This window comes from Notolepis coatsorum, assembly GCF_963971535.1.
Source record: "Notolepis coatsorum genome assembly, chromosome: 8".
NCBI lineage: Eukaryota > Metazoa > Chordata > Actinopteri > Aulopiformes > Paralepididae > Notolepis > Notolepis coatsorum.
The window spans coordinates 38,650,466-38,666,108 of NC_140172.1; the positions used below are offsets into that span (position 1 = coordinate 38,650,466).

The 15,643-nt window shown below is 42.1% G+C and overlaps 1 protein-coding gene across 1 annotated transcript in view; it reads left to right on the forward strand.

Moving 5' to 3' along the window:
* The window catches only part of afap1l1b (actin filament associated protein 1-like 1b), a 71,887-nt gene that overhangs the window by 12,368 nt on the left and 43,876 nt on the right, over positions 1-15,643 (forward strand). The gene's annotated exons all lie outside the window — the stretch shown is intronic.

The window sequence follows — 15,643 nt, forward strand, 5'->3', positions numbered from 1 at the left end:
TTATAATTTAACACCTTTTTGAACACATTTTCCAAAATAAGTCCTTCAAATAAGACAATAAGAAAAGCGTATACATTTTCACAGTTTTAAGAATTGAGTATTAACAGTCATAGACACATAGCTGAAATTATGAAATAATATATATCTTTAAATAATCATTTTTAGAATAGTTTGTCATATTACTCTCATTACCGCAACACCTTCTGCAGTCGACAACCTAATTTTTGTGATAAGGCGGTCAGGTGGCGTAGCGGAGGTTGCGCTCGTCACCAATGCAGGAGACGCTGGGTTCGAGCCCAGCTCTGCGTTGCCACCAGCTTGGCTGGCCGTTCATACTAATACAATTGGCAGTATTAGGGGGTGATGAAGCTGGCGGGTGGGAATCAGGCGTTGTGGACAGCGACGCCTACAGGTCAGGTCTCGGCGCTTGCTCAGCGGGGCAGGACTTGGTGGAGATAGCGTGCCCTCCCACGCGGTTACACTTCACCAATGAGAGCCCTCGCTGCCAAGTGAAAAGACGTCACTGGCTGTCGGCGCACGTCTCGAAGGAAGCGTGCGATCGACTCGGGACGCCCTTGTACCGACTCGTAGGAGAACATGCATACAGCAGCCAGGTAGGGGAGGGGGGGAATTGGCACAACGACTAATTGGGACGGGGAGAAAATCAGAGAAAATCAAAAAAAAATTTAATTGTCATTGTAAACCTGAAAGCACATAACAAATAGATCATGGACATGCTTTTAGAATCAAATTATAATTGTTCACTAAATTAAATAAACATTAAATTAACAGCTTTTGTGGTAATGATACATGGGTTTCGGAAATGAGATTAATGATTTCGGTAATGATAATAATAATAATAATGATGATTAGCCACAAACACCAAAGCAGTCAATGATCTTGGTAGCCAGCATTCTCGAAACTCCTAACATCACCTGATTTAAAATGGTTCTCTCCTCTTTGTATACCTTTGTCTAGGGCTGGGCGATATAACAATAACGATAAATATCGCGATATATTATAATAATCGATATCGAATATCGAAATAAAAAAAAAATCGAAAAATCTTTTTTTTCTTTATATATATATATACATATATATATATATATATATATATATATATATATATATATATATATATACATTTTTTTTTTTTTTTTTGTGACCTGCAACAGGGCAGTTTTAAAACCAGAGACAGTGGACAGACTTGTAATGGCTTTGCTTGTCCAAATGACAATACTGACCAAATTGAGATTTATTTTTCTCTTGTCCATTTATTTTGTTTGCTTTCTAATTTAAAATACAGTTTGAAACCGTCTGTACACAGTAGGCTATGTGTGCTAGCAGAACTAGACTCCAGTCACGAGTCACGGTGCACATGTGCGGTGGTTTGTCCACCAAAAAAGCGCCAAAAGATCAAAAATAAACTAGCAGAGCCAGAACTGTTCAACTCCCCTGGAGCCACAGCCAGTAGAGAAGCCGGTTTACTTTAGCTTTTAAACCAGCTGCAGCCTGAGAACTGGAGTGTGAGGGGATGTAACACTAAAGATGGCGGCAACGACAAAGAATTGCTGCAAAATAAACATACATCTGTTTAAAAAATAAATTAAAATAAAAAAAAATGTTAAAAGAAATGTGTTTTTTTTTAATACTTATAACAATTTCTATAATTATCGATGTCGAGAAATATGATAACATTATCATATCGTTATCGCGATATGATTTTTTTCCATATCGCCCAGCCCTACCTTTGTCCTCACAAGTATTCTGCCAGGGAACTTATGGACACGACAATAGTAGTAGTTATAACGTGTTTGAACTTGTAACGTTAACATTAGTTAGCTAATAGCTATCGTGGTAGCCCCTTTCGTGACTGTGATGCACCGAGTGCTATCCGAGGGGGCTACTATCGTATCAACATGCCTATCAACATCGTATCAGGCATGCTGTGTGTGCAGTGCTTTGCCCCACAGGTCTGAGAAGAGGACCTGCACATTTTACTTGTTCCCAAAACTCTTTTACATGCACGACAGTAGACATAATGCTAACATTAGCGGGGTAACGTTAGCCAGAGCGACAGCCCACAGACCAGTAGCGCTGCTGTACTGAACAACAGGCTGCCTAGTGGTAAATGTAGTTCTTTTTTTTACGACATTAAAACATTATAACTACCTTGTTTCAACCAGTTGAGCTCTGGTCCATCAAAGTCTCCGACGATTAAACCCATTTGCGTCTTGTAAGGCGTCTATTTGGATCAAGGAAATAGCTTTCTGCACTCGTCAAAACTCCTTGTAGTGGATCAGAAGTAGGGAAAGTTGCCTCGATTGACGTCACAGCCCTGCTAGCGTTTGATACGCTTTTTCTTTTTGCTCGTGCATGTTATTCGTGCATGGACCTTTTTAACCCTTTGAGTGGCATTTCCGGCGTCAAATGCAAAATAAATAAATAATGAAATTAGATACCAATGATGTAAACTACCCATAATTGAAGAGTAGGGTTTAACCTGCAAGTTGGGCTCTAAGGCTCTCCCATAGTCGAGCGGACCATACACGGAGCAGACTCCCACAGGCTCAAAGCTGACCCAAAGGGTACTCAAAGCAGACCCACAGCAGAGTCCAAGTGCGAAGCTCCTATTTTCTGACGCGCGGATGTCCGCAGAGAGACATGTAGGAAATTGGTCCGCGGAGATCAGCTCGACTATGAAAGCTCAAAGAGTCCAGTGGACCTCCGCAGAGTCCAGTCCGTGTACAGTCCGCTCGACTATGGGAGCACCTTTACAGATGAGTGTTGCCAGTTGCTCATGCAGTGTGTTGCTGTCTGGGATGCTAGTTCCATAAGCAACAAGCCGGTCTGCTAGGTTCTTGAGTGCACCCCCTACCCCATCAGGGGCACCCTTGCCATGAGATGCCTCTGAGAAGTTCCAGGTGACATATTCAAACCCTCTCATGAAAGGCACTGTCGTGGCCAGATAGAATGCTGTCTTGTTGCGGTACTGGGAGGTGGGTCCATCTGAAATAAAATGGATGTGCTTCACTTCTGGATGTTCCTCCCGGATGGACTTGAGCACTGGATTAAGATGAGCCCACGTTGCAACAGCATCATGCTTTAGGGACGCTGACAGAGAGGCAAAAGACTCCACACGTCCCCCACTCAGGTATTTGACCCCGGTATGAAGCGTCACTTGCTGGTTCCCGCCACCAAAGTGGGTGTCTTTCACTTCCCTGGTGTACAGTACTTACAGCTATAGTTAGTGTGGGTGACCCACCTATTGTAATCTATACTATTTATTTATTATTTATTCCGCCGATTTTTGTCCAGTAACTCCTGCCAGAGCTTTTTTTGGTACAACTCGAGTTGCTATTACTTTTTGGAAAGTTTCACTGCACCGTTTGGCTACAAATGAACTTTTGGTCCATAAGGAATGAATGGCAGAACATTCTAGAACATTTGTGATGTCACAGTATGATGTCATAATAGCACATTTTAGAACATTAGTGATGTCACAGTATGATGTCATAATAGAACATTCTAGAACATTAGTGATGTCACAGTATGATCTCATAATCAAACAGTCTAGAACATTAGTGTCACCCACACTAATTACAAGTGTGGTTCAGTCAACTCTACGACAAGCGGTTCAAAAGATACAAAAAGGGGGCGCGGCCTAAGGATCAAGATGAATCCCCTGAAGGGGAGGAGCCAAACCATGGGGGCGTGGTCAACATAGACCAATGAAAGAGGATATCCCTACTGATTATGATGTCATAATAGAACATTCTAGAACATTTGTGTTCTATATATATAGAACAATTCTAACAATTCTCTCAGAAGAGCTCATTCTGAAGAAGAATCAGGACTGACACATAGACTGAAGCCTGCATTTCTCAAACAAGAGGCCTAAGGTGAGTGTCCACAATGGCTAGCTAGCTGTCCGCGCGGGGAAATTGTGAAAGTGTGGGTGATGCCTGTGCACCGCCGGCCAACGGGCGAGGGTCTATGAATTGTTGAATAGATACACAAATGTTCTAGAATGATCTATTATACAAATGTTCTAGAATGTCTATTATGACATCATACTGTGACATCACAAATGTTCTAGAATGTACTATTATGACATACTGTGACATCACAAATGGTCTAGAATGATCTATTATGACATCATACTGTGACATCACACATGTTCTAGAATTATCTATTATGACATACTGTGACATCACAAATGGTCTAGAATGTTTTATTATGACATCATACTGTGACATCACACATGTTCTAGAATGTTCTATTATGACTCATACTGTGACATCACAAATGTTCTAGAATGTCTAGTATGCCATCATACTGTGACATCACAAATGTTCTAGAATGTTCTTCCATTCATTCCTTATGACCAACATTTCCTGTTTAAAAGTCGATTTGTAGCCAACCGGTGCAGTGAAACTTTCCAAAAAGTTATAGCAACTTGAGTTGGACCAAGCCGGTTGTTTCTTTTTTTTATCCACTTTTTCTCCCATTTCTTTTCTATTTTTGCTGCAGTGATGACGAAGCCTTGCATCACGTGTCCCCTCCGGTACACGAGGAGGCAGCCGTCGCATCTTTTCACCTGTACAGCGCGATCTCTCAGTGGCGAGGAGTAACGCGTGGGAGGCTCACGCTGCCCCTGTTACTTCCTGATTCTGCTGTACAGGCGCACCAACCGACCTGTAGGAGTCGCTGTCCACAACGTCCGATCCCCACCGGCTTTCCCACCCCCTAATACTGCCAATTGTATTAGTATGAATGACCAGCCAAGCCGGAAGCAACGCAGAGAGCTGGGCTCGAACCCAGCATCTCCTGCGTTAGTGGCGAGCGCCTTGCCCACTGCGCCACTTAGCCGCCCTCAAGTCGGTCATTTTGATACCTTACACTTGTGTGTGGTGTGAAAGCTCTGGCAGGAGTTACTGGACAAAAATCAGCAGAATAAATAATAAATAAATAAAAATAAATAGTATAGATTACAATAGTGTGGGTGGTCACCTCACTGTAATCAATGTGGACGGCCACCTTTCTCAGTAAGGCTCTCCTTGAGTGACTTCAGCCTCTGGAACTGGTGCTGGATGGTATACACATGAATGGCCAGTATATTTACATGGTCCTGAGTGAGGTCAACAAGTTTGTCGATAGATGTGTGTGTCTTCTCCAGTGCTGTGTTTTTGACATTTGTCTCCTCCAGTGCACCATCTTTTCCCTTTTTTGTGATTTTACCTGTCCGGGTAACCCACTGGTCCCAGGAAATTATGTGTCCCTTGGTTGATGGATCAATAGTTGTAGGGAAGGTTTTGCCTTGGCATTGAATGCACCTTCTGTACATGCATTCCATATCACTTGAGCTGCAGACACAGGACTCAACTATTTCAGTTGTGGATGGTGTGGCAACAATCCCAAGCTGGTGAAGCTTCTTGATTTTGAATTGGAAATTCTCGTGGATTTTGCAGGCACAGGTTTCTCTTTGGGAAACGTTGGGTCTCACGGTCCAAAAGGGCTTCAGTCTGCAGAACTGAGCCCTTGAGAGTTTGTAGCAAGGATGCTGACTGAAAAATGTAACATGTAGTCTCTCCATAGTGTCAGTCAGTGCCCTCTTCCTGAACACTTGTCCTTTCTTGCGGACTTCCCCTGTTTTGCCATTGATGACGGTTGAGTTGTCATCCTGGTGCAAGAAATGACTCACAACATGTCCCATCAATCGTCTCTGGCTGTTGTTGGGCAGGGTCTTGGGCTCTCTCCGGTGGGTGGCTCTCTTCTCAATGGTGCCTATCAAAGGTGCTGGTCCTTTTTGGTTTTTTCTTGTAGCCTTCTAAGCTGCTTCGTTAGGTTAGAGTATTTTCGGGACTGGATTTCCAGTTGATCTTTTGTCGCCCTCAGTTTTGACCTCAGTGAGTTTATGGTTGCCTTCCTTTTTCTTCCTGCTTTGGGGGTGGAGGTCTGCTCTGGTGTTGGGAGGTTCAAAGGTGGCTCGGGAGGGCTTGGTACTACCTGATTTGATTTGATTTGATTTGATTTTTATTTGTCTCGAACATAGAAACATAAAACAAGTTTAAAAAACAAAAAGGTAAATAGTCAAAGACTATTTCCATACAATAAGTGTTCGAGAAGGAACAGGGGGAAGTAAAACAACTTATCAAGCCCTGCCCCTTCCTTACAATATTTGACATTATAATTTAATAAAAATAAAAATAATATAACAAATAAAAAATTAAATAAAAGTACAGTTTTTTAAATATCCAAATGAGAAAAAATTATAGGCAGTCACATTACTGCTCAAGCTCCTCTCTCTTATATGTGTCCATAAGTGCTTGTTTATAGCTACCTTTAAATTTATTGATATTTTTGCTTAATTTTATATTCGCATCCAGACCATTCCAGAGTGATACCCCACAAACTGCAATGCACATACTTTTAAGAGTTGTACGTACCGTAGGCTGCTTTAAAGCTAATGTCCCTCTAAAATTATAGACACTCTCTCTAGCCGTGAACATTTTTTGAATGTTGCTTGGTAATTCGTTTTTTATTGCCAGAAACATAATTTGTGCAGATTTGAATTTGATTAATTCCTGGACATCCTGCATCCTCCCTTTTCTTCTTGCTTTGGGGGTGGACGTCTGCTCTGGTGTTGGGCAGTTTGATGGCTGTTCTGGGGGGCTTGGTGGTACCACCATCTTGCTCCGGTACCTGTGCGGCATCTGGCTCATTGATGGAGGGAGGGGTCAAATCCAAGATGGCATTCAGTGTTTTCTTTTGAGCATAATGCCTGTTCGAATTTTCTCTCCATTGTTTTTGTTTCCTTTCATATTGTTTGGAGGTAAGATCTTCCATTTTCTTGATCTTACCATTTTCCTTTCATTTTGATATCTAGAAATGGAAAGGAAGTAGGGATGTCCGATATTATCGGCCGACCGATATTATCGGCCGATATCGGCAGTAAAATGTGATATCGGAAAATATCGGTATCGGTAAAAAAAAAAAAAAAAACAATAACAATCTTTTTTTTTTTTTTTTTTTTTTTTTTTTTTAACATTTAACCTTTATTTACCCAGGCAAGCAAGTAAGAACCAATTCTTATTTTATTTATTGTCAAAAGTATGCATGTTGGTTTAAAATGTTCATTTTAACTTTTTTAATGATCATATTTTGCACAGATAATGCTTACATTTAGAAAGCCTTTTGAATGCATCCAGTGAAATTATTAGTTACCTGAAATTATTCCGTTTTTTGGGGGGGAAACCCTGCATATATCGGTATCGGTTGATATCGGTATCGGTATCGGAAATTGGAGTTGGACAATATCGGAATATCGGTATCGGTAAAAAAGCCAATATCGAGCATCCCTAAAAGGAAGCATACCATAAAATTAGGAAAAACATATATGGGCAGACCCTACACTAGTGTGTGTGCATATGTGTGTCCTACAGTAGGGTTCTCCCTGTTTGTGTGTGTGTGTGTTGTGTGTGTGTGTGTGTGTGTGTGTGTGTGTGTGTGTGTGTTTGATTGATTGATTGATTGATTGGTTGATTGAAAACATTATTAACAGATTGCAGAATGGGTACAATACAGTACAGCTCAATACACACAATTGTTAAGGGGATGCAGACCAGAGAAAGACTTTCGTCTTGTTTACATCAGGGTCCCCCATTTTCAATTCATCAGGACATAATATATGACATACATGACATACAGATAGACAGTACAGCTACATCTATACATTTATGACATACCAGATTTGCAAATACAGTACTGTTTGTGATACAAAAAGAGTCCAGAAAAGGGAGTATATACATTTGACGTCAAAACTGTACATTGGAGGAGGTTGGGTGGGGGGGGGGGGGGTTGGGTAGGAGGGGTTGGGGGGGGGAAACAACTGTACAAGCAAGACTGTACATTGGAATATTGACAACCATACTAGGTAATTTACTGTACATTGGAGGGGGTTGGGGGGGGGGGACACTACAAACAAACAAAACTGTACATTGGAATATTGACAAAACCATATTAGGTAAATGACTGTACAAGTCAAGTCAAGTCAAGAGTTTTAATTGTCACGGCATACAGGTATACAATGAAATGCGGCTGGTCTTGCCCGCGACGATGTGCAATACAGTGGTACAACATATAATAGAATCCAATAAAAATACAGTGGTACAACATATAATAGAATCCAATAAAAACGACAGTGCAATAAACAGGTAACATGGTGTGACATCTCGGTATCTGTACATAGTATTTACAGAGCATATAGGACATGTTAGGTAGCTTTAGTAGTGCAATACACTGTTCCTGTTGTTATACTAATTTAAAGTGGCCTTTCCTCTTGGCCATAAGTGTGCGTGTGTGCGGCATGAGTGTTAAAGCGGCTGCTAGTGTGTGAGCGTGCTCAGCGTGCGTGTCGTGTGTGTGCTTGTGTGTGCTTGTGTGTGGACAAGCACAATTGGAGGGGGTTGGGTTAGGACATTTACAGGGGCCAGTTTCGAATTGCAGTCTCCCGTAGGTGTTCTTTGAGAGTGGTTTTGAAAGTGGGTAGTGATTCACATTCCTTTACAGCTTTAGGTAGGGCGTTCCACATTGATGTGGCATAATTGCGAAAACGTGTTTAGTCCCTTGTTTGAGCCGAATCTGGGTTTAACATGATTTGTGGAGCTCCCTCTGGTGTTGTGATCGTGGTATTCACTGACCTTTGGGAAGTATTTTGACATGTACATGGGTACCTTGGTCGTGTAGTGTATCTTTTAGACCAGGCCCATTGCAAGTTGCTGTACTCTGTCGTCTACTCTAAGCCATCCTAGGTTGTCAAAGTGGGCAGGGGTGAGGTGGGTTCTAGGAGTAAGGTCAAGCAGTAGTCTGACCAGTTTGTTTTGAGATGTTTGTTTTGTAATTTTGTTTTTAGCGCCTTTGAGGTGCTTTGGTACCATGAGGTGCAAGCATAGTCGTAGTACCCTTGAATGAGTGCTCCTGCCAGAGTCTTCAGGGTATTCTTGTTTACCAGAGAGGAGATCCGGTACAAGAATCGAGTTCGTTGGTTGACTTTTTTTATTACATTGGATGCCATTTTGTCACAGGAGAGATTAGCCTCTAGGATGGAACCCAGGTAGGTAATTTCATCTTTCCTTGTGACAATATTGTCACCCACTGTAACCGTCGGTCTTGCTGAGTTTGTTATTTGAGCCGAAGAGAATGGACTCTGTTTTGCCCATGTGTAATGATAGTTTGTTATCAGCGAGCCTTATGCAGATTTTGCCTAGTTCTGAGCTGAGGGTTTTTTCAACCTGTAACTTGTTCTTGTCAGAGACCAGCAGGGCTGAGTCTTCCGCAAACAGGAACAAGTTGCAGTCACAAGCTGATGACATGTCATTTGCATAAATTAGGAACAGTAGCGGTCCTAGTATGCTTCCTTGTGGAACACCACAGCTCACTGAGGGGGGGGGGGGGGGTAGGGTACCGTTTACCTCCACCATCTGTTCCCTCCCCTCAAGGTAGGATTGCATCCAGCTCACTGATAGACTATCAAAACCGATTGCTTTTAGCTTGTCAATCAGAATGGAGTGATTGACAGTGTCGAAGGCCTTTTGTAGGTCCAGCATGACCATGCCGCAGTATTTGCCCGCGTCCACCTCTTGTTTTATGTGGTCGTTCAAATAGAGAAGGCATGTGTCAGTGGAGTGGGATGTTCTGAAGCCAGATTGGAATTCATAGATTAGATTTTTTTCCGCTAGGTACTTTTCGACCTGTTCGTAGAATTTTTTTTTCATGACTTTCGAGATGGAGGTGAGAATAGAAACAGGGCGGTAGTTGCCTGGGTCTAATTTGCTGCCCTTTTTGTGCAGAGGGGTCACCCTCGCAATTTTGAAGTCCTTGGGGACGTGTCCCTGTTTTATGGAGAGGTTTATTATGTGTGTGATGACTGGGGTGATGGCGGCTGCTGAGTCTCTGAGGAATTTGGAGGGGATGTTGTCATGGCCAGTGGCCTTGTTAGGTTGGAGGGCGCTCAGTTTTTTGAGTACCTCATCTTAGGGCTGGGCGATATGGAAAAAAATCATATCGCGATAACGATATGATAATTTTATTTTATTTCTCGATATCGATAATTATCGAATTGTTATAAGTATAATTTTTTTTTTTTTTTTTTTTTTTTAACAACAGATGTATGTTTATTTTGCAGCAATTCTTTGTCATTGCCGCCATCTTTAGTGTTACATCCCCTCACACTCCAGTTCTCAGGCTGCACTGCAGCTGGTTTAAAAGCTAAAGTAAACCGGCTTCTCTGCTGGCTGTGGCTCCAGAGGAGTTGAACAGTTCTGGCTCTGCTAGTTTATTTTCGATCTTTTGGTGCTTTTTTGGTGGACAAACCACCGCACATGTGCACTGTGACTCGTGACTGGAGTCTAGTTCTGCTAGCACACATAGCCTACTGTGTACAGACGGTTTCAAAATGTATTTTAAATTAGAAAGCAAACAAAATAAATGGACAAGAGAAAAAGAAATCTGAATTTGGTCAGTATTGTCATTTGGACAAGCAAAGCCATTACTTTAAGTTGCAGGCAAGAAAGACAAGTCTGTCCACTGTCTCTGGTTTTAAAACTGCCCTGTTGCAGGTAAAAAAAATAAAAAAAAAACGATTTTTCGATTTTTTTTTATTTCGATATTCGATATCGATTATTAAAATATATCACGATATTTATCGTTATCGTTATATCGCCTCATCTGTTGTTACCATTTCCAGCTTGAAGTCGTCCTTGTGGACCCCTAGGTTTTTGTAGTAAGCTACTATGTGTTCTACCCCATAATGCCCTGAGTGGGAGGGTAGTTTGTTTACCAGTGTTGTGGCTATGTTTGTGAAGAAAGTGTTTAAGTAATTGGCTACATCCAGCTTGTCTGTGATGAGCGTGTTGTCCGTTTTTATGTTTATGTTTGAGAATCTGGTTTTAAGTTTTTTTTTACTGCAGCCTAGTTGATTATTGAGTAATTTCCAAAGTTCACGTGGTTTGTTTTTGTTTTCCTCAGTTTTGTCATTGATGAAATTCTTTTTTGCAGTTTTGATCATGGAGTTTACGTCGTTTCTTAGTCTGTTTCTTTCCAGTTTGAGTTCAGTCACGTGGGCTTGGAGTTCACTGCTCGTGCTTTTGGTAAGCTTTGACTGGCTTTTTACGAAACTCAGAGCATTTTTTGTCTCTGGTTTTCATAGCGGCCAGTATTTCGGAGTGCATCCATGCCTCAGCGCGATTTTTTACCCTGATGGTTCTTAGGGGGGCCATGTCGTTTAGTATTGTTGAAAATTTGGTTTTGAAACCAAGCCATGTTTCTTCAACCAGTGTACCATTGAGTGTGTGTGTGTGTGTGTGTGTGTGTGTGTGTGTGTGTGTGTGTGTGTGTGTGTGTGTGTGTGTGTGTGTGTGTGTGCGCGTGTGTGTGTGTGTGTGTGTGTGTGTGTGTGTGTGTGTGTGTGTGAGTGTGTGTGTGTGTGTGTGTGTGTGTGTGTGTGTGTGTGTGTGTGTGTGTGTGTGTGTGTGTGTGTGTGTGTGTGTGTGTGTGTGCGTGCGTGCGTGCGTGCGTGCATGCATGCATGCGTGTCTCCTACAGTAGGGACTGAATGGCTTACAAAGTGAGTGTCTACACATCCTCTAGTAAGGGCCAGAAAGCTGGACATCAACTAAATGGCTTGTATGAGGCTTAAACTAGCATGTTTGCTAATGACTGTACCATTTCCAACCCCCCTAACCTCTCTCTCTCCTTCCTTCTGTACTCGTCTAGCAGGTCAGGGTTGTTGTAAACCTTTTCTCTGAATTTTGCTAGCCTAGCCTTTGCTAACGCTTTCTTTTTCTCAGTGGCTGACTGTCTGCAATGAAACTGGAAAGTTAGTAAATTACATCAAAATGAACTGTTGATGATACACATTTTATTATTACTATGTAATTACAACCTTATGAACACTTAATGTTGAAGTGTTACCAACTATTACTATTTAATGACAAAGTTATGTGATGTGTTACCAAATTCTCATTGCCGAAAGAGAAGTTCTCATTACCGAAACACCCATTAAAATGTTGCGGTATATGAGAAGTGTGTTGCGGAGGATAAGAGGAGTTAGCATTTTTAGCTAACAATGGAGAAGCCATGATGACATTGGCAAAAAAAATTCATGGAACATGTTAGGAATGTATTAACCTTTGTATTGATCAAATATTGATGATCAAAACAAGTAATACTTCATGTTTCAGTAATGAGAATCAATTTTGTCGTGTACAAGGGCTGAAGCGGGAAGTTAGAACTTTTAAGTGTTAACCATTGAGGTGACTTCACTTACCTTGTAGCCATCTTCTAGCTTGTCTTCTTTGTGATGCATCATGGGACAATACAACTTTATCTAAAAAATACTGTAGTCTTAACAGGAAGGTGAAATCTGTTGCAGAGAATGAGAACTGCATCCATGGACATTGTTTTCCACAAAAAAATCATTAATTTGTAAATTTAATTTGCCCCCCCCCCCCCCTAAAAGGTAAAAAAAAAAAAAAAAAAAAAAATATATATATATATATATATATATATATATATATATATATATATATATATATATATATATATATATATATATATATATATATATATATATATATATATATATGGCTGGGCATGATACAGTCAACATATAGCAAGAGAGAGAGCGAGAGAGAGCTCCCGTTCTACAGTCAATATACAGTGTTATCGCTGCACAGACCCGGCAATGCCCCTGACCCTCCACCAGAGCAAGGCCAGAGAGAGAGAGAGAGAGAGAGAGAGAGAGAGAGAGACACATTGGAAAGAAACAACCCAAAACCAGAGAAAATTGAAATGCTATTTGGCCCTAAACAGAGAGTACACAGTGGCAGAATACCTGAGCACTGTGACTGACCCAATACTAAGAAGATCCTTGACTAGTTACAGACTCAGCGAGCACAGCCTAGCCATCGAGAAAGGCCGCCATAGGCAGACCTGGCTCCCAAGCGAAGACAGACCCACTGCACACAAGATGAGGTGGAAACCGAGCTCCACTTCTTAACAACCTGCCCACTATACCAAGACATACTTCCCACAAATTGCAAACACCCAAAGAGACTTTGAAAACATCGACAATAACTCAAAACTCCCATACCTACTGAGAGAAATACAAGAATGTGAAATAAAGCCCATTTGAATTGAAGAGAGAGAGATAGATAGAGCATGTCTGTGTGTGTTAGAAATAGAGAGATAGAGAGAGAGCATGTCTGTTTGTGTGTGTGTTAGAGAGAGAGCATGTATATGTGTGTTAGAAAGAGAGAGAAATATATAGAGAGAGAGCATGTCATTTTGTGTGTTAGAGAGAGATATAGAGCATGTCTGTGTGTGTTAGAAAGAGAGAGAGAGAGAGCATGTGTGTTTGTGTGTTAGAGAGAGAGAGCATGTCTGTGTGTGTGTGTGTTAGAGAGAGAGCATGTATGAGAGAGATAAGCAAAGATGAGCCCCTAAAGGATATTCAACTTTTAATGGAAGAACAAAACAGAAGGAAAAGATAACTTCACAAAGGCAACATGAATATACATAGATCCAAAAGGACAAAGATCAACACTTAAATCCAAAGAGAAGAGGGTCTATACCAGATAAAACAAAGTAGCAAGGAGCCAATGGCCGACATCAGCTAAATAGGCTAACTGCAAATAGAGTAGCCAGGTACTGACACCAGGCCACACACCGTTAGCTACTACAACAGCTAGCCGGCCCGTTTGGCTCCCGAGAGAGAGAGAGAGATATATCCACGGCGGGAATAGAATAGAGTGCATTAAAAACTCACCAAACGTCCAAGAGGATGGAGACAACCGCGTGGAGTTGACGAAGTTCATCTGCCGAATGACCGTCCTCTTCATCTTGGCATAACAATGCTGCACGCGCTCTCTCTAGGTTAGCTAACGCTAGTTAGCCTTTAGCTAAGCTAGCTACTAGCCGACATCATCATGGCATGAAATAGTCAAACGCAGCTGACGCACGCCGGCGTACACATGATGTAACCCCTCCCTTCATTGAAACCAATAGTATGTCTGCTGCAGAGCCCCAGAGCTCCAATAGTGAGTATGTCTGCTGCAGAGCCGCAGAGCCAGGAACATTCTACAAACGTGTCTAATGTGAAATATATAAGCATATAAGCAAAACTAGATTTTAGGTCTGTGATGAAAAAGGGCCTCGCGGGAAGGGGGGCCTCGCAAAAAAAATTAAAATAAAAAATAAAACAATAACAAAAAAAGAAAAACAAAAAAAATAATATTGTGCGAGGCCCCCCTTCCCGCGAGGCCCTGTGCGACCGCACTGCTCGCACACCCCCTGAGGCGGCCCTGACCACTACACACCACTACACCACACTGATTTCCATTCCATTCTTACGAATGCTGTGTTTGGCTTGATAAATTAATGAGTGAATTGCTGTGAGTGAGTGAGTGAGTGAGTGAGTGAGGGAGTGAGTGAGTGAGTGAGTGAGTGAGTGAGTGAGTGAGTGAGTGAGTGAGTGAGTGAGTGAGTGAGTGAGTGAGTGAGTGAGTGAGTGAGTGAGTGAGTGAGTGAGTGAGTGAGTGAGTGAGTGAGTGAGTGAGTGAGTGAGTGAGTACGAGAGTACGAGAGTGAGTGAGTGAGTGATTCACTAGAATCTCAGATTCTCCTCTTCAGTTAGTTGTGTTCCATTTCCTTAATGGAAGGAAGTATTGTGCCCGCACCTTCCCTTCTCTGTTTCTGTCTCTCTGTGTGTGTCAGCTCTGAGCTAGCAGGATGTGTGAGAGTCTGTCAAGGTCACTGGAACAGACGCGTACACATCACACACATGCATGCCTGCACGCACGCACACACACACACACACACACACGCACACGCACGCACACACACACACACACACACACACACACACACACACACACACACACACACACACACACACACACACACACACACACACACACACACACACACACACACACACACACACACAGGTCACAGGATGTCTGTGATGGACATGCAGATTATTATTTCTAACAGAAAGCCCAACAAATGTATTCCAAGCTCTGAGACAAACTTAACAAAGGATTTAAAATGTGGCAACCCAGAGAGAGAGAGAGAGAGAGAGAGAGAGAGAGAGAGAGAGAGAGAGAGAGAGAGAGAGAGAGAGAGAGAGAGAGAGAGAGAGAGAGAGCAAGACAGAGAAAGTAAGTGTGACCAAGAGAGTGGTGACTGGTGAGAGGTCTTAGTATACAGTAACATGTGAAACATCTCTTCCTTCTCAGCTGTTGCAACAGGCGGTAAGCTGAGCTCCATGACTGACTGCATGCCTGTTACTAACTGGCTGCATGCCTCGGAAATGCCCGCATTGACCTGTGTGTGTGTGTGCGTGTGCGTGTGCGTGTGTGTGTGTGTGTGTGTTTGTGTGTGTGTGTTTGTGTGTGTGTGTGTGCGTGTGCGTGTGTGTGTGTGTGTGTGTGTGTGTGTGTTGTCATAATTTAGAAATGAGATTGCATAGGTCTATGAATCGAGATTGCGATTTTATTTCGATTAATTGCCCAGCCCACTGTGTGCCTGGCTGTATGCATGAGGACAACTGAGGCTGGGCAATATATTCATGTTTACCAGT